This window comes from Carassius gibelio, chromosome B4 (genome assembly GCF_023724105.1).
Source record: "Carassius gibelio isolate Cgi1373 ecotype wild population from Czech Republic chromosome B4, carGib1.2-hapl.c, whole genome shotgun sequence".
Classification (NCBI taxonomy): Eukaryota; Metazoa; Chordata; class Actinopteri; order Cypriniformes; family Cyprinidae; genus Carassius; species Carassius gibelio.
The window spans coordinates 27,457,612-27,468,144 of NC_068399.1; the positions used below are offsets into that span (position 1 = coordinate 27,457,612).

Here is a 10,533-nt window from a genome sequence, read left to right on the forward strand (position 1 = left end):
AGTAAACAAGACGGATGATTATAACCATTGTGCTCATATTTTTCGTAGCGTTTTGCACATGAGCATGGATGAGTGGATGCATGGATGGATTGAGGATGGGTGGATGGATGGTTTGGTGGATGGGTGGATGATGGATGGATGAGTGGATGAATGGATGGATTGAGGATGGGTGGATGGATGGTTTGGTGGATTGGTGAATGGATGGATGGTTTGGTGGAGGGGTGGATGAGTGGATGGATGGTTTTGGTGGATGGATGAATAGAAGGATGATGGATGGATGGGTGGATGGATGATGGATGGATGATTGGATGAATGGATGGAGGATGGATGGATGGATGAATGGAAGGGAGAATGGATGGAGGATAAATGGATGGATGGAGGATGGGTGGATGGATGGATGGATGAGTGTATGAATGGATGTATGGAGGATGGGTGGATGGATGATTGGTGGACGGATGATGGCTGAGTGGATGGATAGAGGATGTGTGGATGGATGGATGGAGGATGGTTGGATGAATGATTGGATGGATGATTGGTGGATGGATGGATGGATAGAGGATAGGTGGATGGATGATTGGTGGATGGATGATGGCTGAGTGGATGGATAGAGGATGTGTGGATGGATGGATGGAGGATGGTTGGATGAATGATTGGATGGATGATTGGTGGATGGATGATGGATGGATGGATAGAGGATAGGTGGATGGATGATTGGTGGATGGATGATGGATGGATGGATAGAGGATAGGTGGATGGATGATTGGTGGATGGATGATGGCTGAGTGGATGGATAGAGGATGTGTGGATGGATGGATTGGTGGATGAATGGATGGATGGAGGATGGTTGGATGGATGATTGGTGGATGGATGATGGATGGATGGATGGATGGAGGATAGGTGGATGGATGGATGGATGGAGGATAGGTGGATGGATGATGGATGGATGGATGGAGGATAGGTGGATGGATGGATGGATGGAGGATAGGTGGATGGATGATGGATGGATGGATGGAGGATAGGTAGATGGATGGATGGATGGATGGAGGATAGGTGGATGAATGATGGATGGATTATTTGGTGGATGGATGAGTGGATGAATGGATGACGCAATGGATGAATGGATGGGTGAGTGGATGAATTAATGGATGGAGGATGGATGGATGATGGATGGATGGATGGATGTATAGACAGATAGGTGGATAGCAGACAGACTGTGTGTGGCAGCGGAGAGGGATCCAGGTGTGTGTTCAGGTCATCTTCATGTGTGTGTGCTCTAGACTCCAGCAGTGCTCCGGTTCATCTCACACCGCTCTCCTCCGTCTGTGTTTCACTATTACTCGTCTGTTCTCACTCTCTCGTCTACTCGTCGACCGGCGCTTGCGGTAAATGAGAGTGTGTTGTGAAAGCTCTCACAGATGTGTGTGAATCTGCAGCGTTTGCCTCTAAACCCTTTCAGACCGGAAGAGCCACTCATTTCAAAGTCAGCCGTTCATTTTCAAAGTGAAGAAAACAAGTTTCCCTGTAAAAAGACATTCGTTCTTTTGTGTCCACAGTGGATGTAAAAAACAAATGCAAAAACTATGCAAAAAAAATTAAGAATAAAACACACAGACATAATACAAAATATAACTATGCTAGTAGATAAAGACTGTTGTATAAAATGTATAATTGTGACTCATACAATGTATTGTTATCTATTGCTACAAATATACATCTGTGCTACTGATGACTGCTTCTGTGACACAGGGACACGTGCATCTGTATGTGTGCAATTTGAATGCAACTAGATGATAATAGTAGATGTGCAAATGAAGTCGAAGCTACTTAGTAAAATATATGCAGATATGCAAATGAGATGAAGCCTGTTCTCTGAGATAGATGAGTCTGGTCTGTGTGCTCTGGCGAGCTGTTTAAGAGTCTGATGGCTGAGGGGAAGAAGGAGGTCCTGAATCTGGAAGTCATTTGAGCGGCTGCTGGAGTCAGTCGATCCCTCATTAGTGTGCACTACATCTGTTCTCATTTAAACCAATAGTTTCACTTGTGTTTTGACTTTTGCCGTGTGACTGTGTCCTGCTCAGACATCATTGTGTGTCAGGTGTGTGACGCAGCGGGATGCTCTGTTTTATGCTGGGTTTGTCTGGGAATGTGGAGGGATGTGGTGATGTCCTCCAGACGGAGAGAGATAAGAGCTGCTCGTCTCTTATAGAGGAAACACTGCGGTGTTCAGCCAAACCTGCCCTCATAAGGGCACTTTCACAGACACCTGTGTGTGTGTGTGTGTGTGTGTGTGTGTGTGTGTGTAGGAGTGTTTCCGGTTGAATTCCTCAGCGCTGATGCTTGGAAACACACAAATATGTGCACTTTTTTATACACACTATTGTTCAAATAAAAAATGCATTTATTTGATTAAAAATACAGATTTTTTCAAAAATATTATTACTTATATTATTTATTTGTGATCAAACTGTATTTTCAGCATCATTCCTCCAGTCTTCAGTGTCACATGATCTTCAGAAATCATGATAATATGATGATTTACTGCTCAAGAAACATTTCTGATTATTATCAGTGTTGAAAACATGATCTTTTTTTAAAAAAGTGTGTTGTATTTTGTTTTTTTTAGGATTTTAAAAAGTTAAAAAACAGCATTTATTTGAAATATGATATTTTGTAACATTATAAATGTCTTTACTTTTGATCACTTTAATCCAGCTTTAATGAATAAAAGTGTTGTTTTTTTGTGGGTGGAATGCAGTAAAAGTGAGAGTAATCTCACACAACCCAAACTAATCTATTTGTGCTAGAAATAGCATGTGTTTACGCAGAATGTAATGTTTCAGGATGTGTCCTGTTTAGTCTTCACGAGATAATCTGCTTTATCTGTTCTGTGAAAGTGCAGTGTCACGCTCGACTGTTAGAAAACAGAAATGAGTTGATCTTTGTGCTTCAGGCTCTGAGTGTGTGTGTGTGTGTGAGTGTGTGTGTGTGTGTGTGTGTGTGTGTGTGTGAGTGTGTGTGTGTGTGTGTGTGTGTGTGAGTGTGTGTGTGTGTGTGTGTGTGTGTGAGTGTGTGAGCGTGTGTGTGTGTGTGTGTGTGTGTGTGTGTGCGTGTGTGTGTGTGTGTGAGTGAGTGTGTTTCCTGTGAGGGTTAGGGTTAGGTGTAGGGTTGGTGAAGGGCGATAGAATATACAGTTTGTACATTATAAAAACCATTACACCCATGGGATGAACACACTTTACACAAAAACAAACGTGTGTGTGTGTGTGTGTGTGTGTGAGAGAGAGATTTCCAGGAGTCACTGGGCGTCTGTCTGTGGTAGTGACTTGTTTCCACACATGGCTTTCCCAGAACATTCTAGTCATAATGAAACCAACATCAGCCTAAAATATCTCTGCTCTCTCCTGCATCATTCCCAGCCGCGGTGAAGATGGGACACGCCCACTCCGGATGATGTCATCACACACACTGCACTCTGATTGGGAATTGTGTCTTTGTGTGTGTGTGTGTGTGTGTGTGTGTGTGTGTGTGTGTGCGTGTGAGGTGTGTGTGTGTGAGATGTGTGTGAGGTGTGTGTGTGTGAGATGTGTGTGAAGTGTGTGTGTGTGTGTGTGGGGTGTGTGTGTGTGTGAGATGTGTGTGATGTGAGTGTGTGTGTGCGTATAAGGTGTGTGTTTGTGTGTGTGTGCGTGTAAGGTGTGTGTTTGTGTGGGTGTGTGTGTGTGTTTGTGTGAGGTGTGTGTGTGTGTGTGTGCGTGTGTGTGTGAGGTGTGTGTGTTTTTGTGTGAGGTGTGTGTGTGTGCGCGTGTGTGTGTGAGTGAGATGTGTGTGTGTGTGTGTGTGTGTGTGCGTGTGAGGTGTGTGTGTGTGTGTGTGTGTGTGTGCGTTTGAGGTGGGTGTGTGTGCGTGTGAGGTGTGAGAGAGTGTGTGTGTGTGTGTGCGTGTGAGAGAGAGGTGTGTGTGTGTGTGTGTGTGTGTGAGAGAGGTGTGTGTGTGTGTGTGTGTGTGTGTGTGAGGTGTGTGTGTGTGTGTGTGTGAGGTGTGTGTGTGTGTGTGTGTGTGTGTGTGTGTGCGTGAGAGAGAGGTGTGTGTGTGTGTGAGGTGTGTGTTTGTGAGATGTGTGTGAGGTGTGTGTGTATGTGTGTGTGTGTGTGTGTGTGTGTGTGTGTGTGTGTGTGTGTGTGTGTGTGAGGTGTGTGTGTGAGGTGTGTGTGTGTGTGTGTGTGTGAGAGAGGTGTGTGTGTGTGTGTGTGTGTGTGTGTGAGGTGTGTGTGTGAGAGGTGTGTGTTTGTGAGATGTGTGTGAGGTGTGTGTGTGTGTGTGTGTGTGTGTGTCTGTGTGTGTGTGTGTGTGTGTGAGAGAGGTGTGTGTGTGTGTGTGTGAGGTGTGTGTGTGTGTGTGTGTGTGTGTGAGGGTGGAGGTCTGCTCCTCTCATGATCTCTGCTCTGTGTCTCTGAGGTCTGGGTGGAGGTTATGATGGGGCTGATCTGTCGTTTCTCAGTCATGTCTTCATCTCATCACTCGTTTGTTTTATCAGTCTGTTCTTCAGATGTGTAACAGACTGGCAGTAATTCAGCAGCTCTGCGTCTGATCCTCCAGAACATCTCACTCTTTATTTACAAACTCTCAAACCTTTGATTGCTCAGGATTCTTTGAAAGATCAAATGAACAGCATTTATTTGAAATAGAGATCTTTCGTAACATAATAAATGTCTTTACTGTCTCTTTTGATCAATTAGACGCGTCCTTGATGAACAAAGGCTATTTTTTATTTTAAAAAATCCTATTTACTGCATAATGTATTTTCAACACTGATAATAATCAGAAATGTTTCTTGAGCAGTAAATCATCATATTATTCTGATTTCTGAAGATCATGTGACACTGAAGACTGGAGGAATGATGCTGAAAATACAGCGGAGCATCACAGAAATACATTACACTTTAACACAGATTCACACAGAAAACAGATGATTTACACTAGAATAATATTTCACAATTTTCACTGTATTTTTGATTAAATAAATTCAGTCTTGGTGAGCAGTAGAGACTTTCTTCTGAACTGTTGCACAGTCATCACACAGTGACTGAGTCAGGGTCACGGGGTCACGGGGTCACAGAGGTCAGGGTCATGTCACATCATTGTGATTCACGAAAGAAATGCTGAAATGTGTGAGGTGTCCCGCCCTGTGCTGGCGTCTGCAAGGGTTTGTGGGTAACCAGAGTCACCCGTGGTGTGGACAGACGTGATGCAGCCCTGAGAATGTGTGTGTGTGTCTGTGTGTGTGTGTGTAGATAGAAGAATCGTTATTTTTGATCTACATTTAGCGTTAGCATTTAGAACGTTAAAAGCATTTGACGTAATTATTTTTTGTAAATGGCTGGGAGAGACAACATAAACATTGAAATCACCTGTTAACTTTGTGTTTTTCTCATGATGAGAGCGTTTTGAGGTTTCAGCTAAATGTAAAAAGTCCTCCAGTCTTCAAGAGGAAAACTCTGAACCCTCATACAATATATTTCTGTCACATGGGCTTCTGCCTTACATATGTATGTAAACTTAAAATAACAATAACAAAAGCTTTACTGCACATCTGATCTTTTATTTTAATATTATTTTAATATTCATATATAATTGGGCTCAACTGACGATGAAAAAAAAGGATAATTCTCAGAAGCCACTGGCCTTTGGCTTTGAGAACTTAATATCCTGACTATTTTTGACTGTTTAGTGATGGAGTGATGGTGTGTGTGTGTGTGGAGTGATGTAGTGATGAAGGTGATGGAGTGATGGAGTGATGGTGTGTGTGTGTGTGTAATGATGGAGTGATTTAGTGATGGAGGTGATAGAGTAATGGAGATGATGTAATGATGTGTGTGTGTTTCAGGAGGAAGTATGTCTCAGGGAAATGTGTGTGTGTGTGTGTGTGTGTGTGTGTGTGTGTGTGTGTCACTGGTGCCTCTTAGTGGAAGCAATTGATCACTGCAGTCTGCAGCACATCAAAAAAAAATTTTTTTTTTACTTCAAATACTGTAAAAACACCTGTAAACTACAGCTGTAAGCAGGGTCTTCAACTTAAACTAAAGTTTTAAGGTCTAAAAGTAAACTACATTTATTTTTATTTTCTTACAGCTAGTTTCCAAGCCATAATTTCTTGTTTTAATTAATTTCTCCTGTTGTAACTAAAACTGAAAATAGAAATGAAATAGACCAATCTCTTGAAGTGTTCTGAAAATGGATTTGTAGTTTTCCTGCCGTTCGCTTTCCGTTTGAATGAATCGAACTGAATCGAAGCCGTAAAACAAACAACTAGCATGATTCAAACGCTTCATGTGTCTTGATTCCTTCAGCTCGTGCTTGAAATTCTTCTGATCATTTTCTGTGCCTCCGACAAACTATTAATCAAACAAATTTGAGATTTTGTGATGCGTCTTTTGATTCATTCATACCTGTTGACAGATGTGTATCCTGCAGTGTTGTTGTCGCTCAGGAACGTTTGCATGAATTGTGAGAGCTTTCTCATTTACATGTAAGTCTGAGAAGCTGAAATCAATAATCCGAAGTTGTGTGAATGAGAACAGATGAAACTATGAAATCACAACAGCCGCGAACTGAAGAAGAGTCGCGAGTTCATTTCTAATCGACTCAGTGAATCATGTGATCTACCGCGGTAAATGTGGCATGACGCGTCTGTATTTGTGTTAAACTCTTCTTAATGTGTTAAGCTCTCTTCATTCTGGTTTTGATTTAATTTTTTGTATTATGTCTCTGATTAATGGATAATATTCATTGATCTAATATTCAATGTCCACAGTGTTTTAGATTCTGCGTTTTTGAACGAATCTAGTGAGTCAATGATTCAGTGAACCACCCAAAATAACAGAAGTCACTTGCTTCGTAGCTGAATGATTTATTCGTTTCAGCGAATCAATTGAATGAATGATTCAGTGACAAAGACGGTGATCCGTCGCCACCTAGTGGCCGTTTTAGTTTCATTCCAGTTATTTAAATCGTAATATTTATACGTTCAAAACTTTACATTTAAATCATTAATGTCATAAAATTGTTATTTTGAATTCAAATACATCCATGCATGCACCTCTGAGTCTCAATAAACAGTCTAAATATACCTAAATGCCAGTTTTCTGTCCTCTAGTGCAAAGATGAATTTAGTTAATTTCATTTAATCTCATTCTTCTTTATTATGCCTTACTCTTCTTATTGAATTTATTGTTTTTATAAGGATGAAATACATTTAGTAATTTTTTTTAAAAGAATACAAAAAAACAACTTTATATTTAATGTATAATCCTGTTATTTGTTCCAGAGTAACTCAGTGTGGATCATGATGGTGATGTGATTAATCTGTAATGATTAATAAACCTGAGCTGCAGTGGTTCCGCTCTGAGCCGCTGGGGGGCAGCAGCACACAGATGAAGAATACACGAGAAACACTGAAGAAAACATAAATAAATATGTGCTAAATTGTTTTTATAAACTACTCTGACTATATTAGTAATAATATAATATTATTTTCTTGTTTTTCTCAAGTCTAAACTCACTAATTGAATTGGTCTTTGCCATGATGCCAGTGCATCTCAGTTAACAGAGTAATTTAAAGACTTCGAGGATTAATTAGATTAATCCCTGAACAAGCCAATCAAACAGATCGTTTCTTAAGAAGGCTATTAATATTGACCTTTTTTATATATAATTCTTCACACTGATATAAATGAGGCTTTCTCCAGATGGAAATATATAATAAGAAATACTGTATTAAAATTCCCTTGCTCTGTTAAACATCACTTGAGAAATATGTGAAAACAAACTGAAATCTCATCTATAAATGATTGATTTTATAAAGATTGTGGGCACTCACTGCAGATTCTGATTCTTTTCAAGGTCCACAAGAACATCATTCAGCAGCCTTACCTCTGATAAGAGAGTGTGTGTGTGTGTGTGTGTGTGTGTGTGTGTGTCACCATAGAGAAATGCAGAGTTGAAGTTGAAAACAAGGAAAGGCCTTGGTCTCCATGGCAACTGCAATGCCTTAGTAAACAAAGAGAAAGATGAGACACAGAGAGTCAGACGTGTGTGTGTGTGTGTTGGTGTATATATGTGTGTTAATGTCTATGTGGGTGTGTGTGTGTGTATACGTGTGTGTGTGTGAATGAGTGTCTAAATGTGTGTGTGTGTGTGTGTGTTTCCGCAGGTATTTTCTCAGGACCGGTTCTGTCATCCCATGATGCCTTTCAGTGGAATGACATCATGTGATGGAGTGTGTGTTCGTGTGATATGCATCAGTCTAAAACACCAAACACTGAGTGAAGTTTCTCCTCGGCAGATAGGTTCAGTGTGTGTGTGTGTGTGTGTGTGAACAGTCATTCTACTGAAGTCCAAAAAATACAGTGTGAACTCGGTAATGTTTGAGAAGGCTGGAGGAAACGTCTGACCGCGCAGGACTTGTGTGTGTGTGTGTGTGTGTGTTAATGAAACACTGGTTTTAGTCTGTCGTCTCAGTAAAGGTCAGCCGCTGTGAGTCTTGCTCTGCTGGCTGTCGCTCGGCCTTCTGGGACGCTGCAGGAGAGCCAATCAGATGCTGCAGGCCGTGTGCGGTGTTGAGGAAACACATTACAAGAAACACAAGCAACACAATCGAAAGTAATGCAATGCTTTTAAAGTTAGTTTTCAAACGAGTAATCTGCTGTTACTTTGTGTCCATGTGTTGAGTGACAGCTCTGGTGTTGCCATGGAGACAGAGATCAGGAGTCAGTGCAGAGTGTTGTGTGTGAACAGGATCTAGTTCTAGACTGAATATGAACATGTGTTTATTCATCTCACTGCACCGAAACACATTCAGTGCTCCTCGAAATCAACAAAAACAGTCACATGCAAACTCAGAACATGACACAAACCTGCTATAATTAAATGTGTTAAATAAGACAAATATCATTTATGTATTTAATCCCATTTTATTAACCAGTGTCTTCGCCACTGACCTGCGATGATCCAATTCAACCAAACCAAGCAGAAAAAAACACATTTCTGTTTCAGTTTTTGTTATTGCTGAACAGTCTTGAACTTTCTTCTCCTGCGTTTATTCTTCATGTGATCTGTTTGAGCGTCGCCCTCTACTGTACACACCAGAACTTACATCTCACTTTGTGAAACGGCTTTCACATTTGTAAAAGAAGATTTTCTTTATATTAAAAATAAACACGCAAGCCCCGCCCAGATTTAAAAAGTAACTCACAAGTAATGTAACACATTACTTTACGTAAAAGTAATTTAAATAGTTACCTTTTAAGGCAGTAACATTATTTATTTATTAAAAATTGTGTGTGAGTGTGTGTGTGTGTGTTTGTGAGTGTGTGAGAGTTTGTGTGTGAGTGTGTGTGTGTGTGTGTGTGTTTGTGAGTGTGTGAGAGTTTGTGTGTGAGTTTGTGTGTGAGTGTGTGTGTGTGTGAGTTTGTGTGTGTGTGTGTGTGTGTGTGTTTGAGTGTTTGTGTGTTTGTGTGTGTGTGTGTGTGTCTTGAGTCAGTGAATGATTCCAAACATCTTTGAAGGTCCTTCAGAAAGGAAACACTACTTGTATCGTGTTCCAATCAGGAGCTGAAGATGTGATCAGGAGCAGGTTTGTTACATACACTGATGATATCATGAAGGTAGAGTATGAAAGCATCTGCTGAACACATTCAAGTCTGATCTGTGATTCTGTCGCTGCTTCTGAATGCTGACGTTGAGTCTGTGGCTTTCTGAGGTTTCTATTCTCAGACAGATGTGTGTGTAATTATCCTCTGTATGAACACGACACACCCAACACACACACACACACACACACTGCCTCTGCAGTGCTCAGACAGTTCGTTTCACATGCATTGATGATAATAATCGTGTTGTTTGAGATCCACTCTTGATTCTGTAAAAATGCTTATTGGTCCAGTATATATATAGAGAACACGGTCAGATGCTTTACTCTACACATCAGCAGAGCTCTGGAGTCATTCAGAGAGAAATCTACAGGTGTTTACAGGAGTTTGTGACAGTCAGGAGGAAAACATGTGGACATGATCTGTCCTGAAACACATCTGAGATAGCATCAGGACACATTCCTTCCTCGTTTGAAGTCAGAGGCCGATTATGAACGGGATAGCGCTTTATTTGACGGCTCACGCACGCGAGCGATCCGAGACGCTGATATGTGTGTGGATGTTTCACGCCATCCTTTAGTTCAGCTGTAAGAACAAGACCTCAGACCGTGGAGAAACATCTGCTCTGCAAACCCAGCTCCTTCCTCGGTCCGTCCGTCTCGTTTTCCAGTGTAAATCAAGGAACTTTTACTTCAGACGCAAAATGACTTGTTTTAGGAAAAATGTATCAAAATTGAGTGAGTTTATGCTCAAATATCTGCCAAATGGAGTCAGAAAAATAAACTTTAAGATGTTTTTTCTAACCACACTGGCAGATACTTGTGTAAAAGGAATAGTTTCTCCAAAAATGGAAATGTGTTCACCCTCACTTCATCCCAGATCAGGA

General features: G+C 41.0%; 1 long non-coding RNA gene across 1 annotated transcript in view; it reads left to right on the forward strand.

Annotated features, from left to right (window-relative positions):
* Positions 1-10,533, forward strand: part of LOC127956733 (uncharacterized) — a 42,352-nt gene that overhangs the window by 20,806 nt on the left and 11,013 nt on the right. The window lies entirely within an intron of this gene.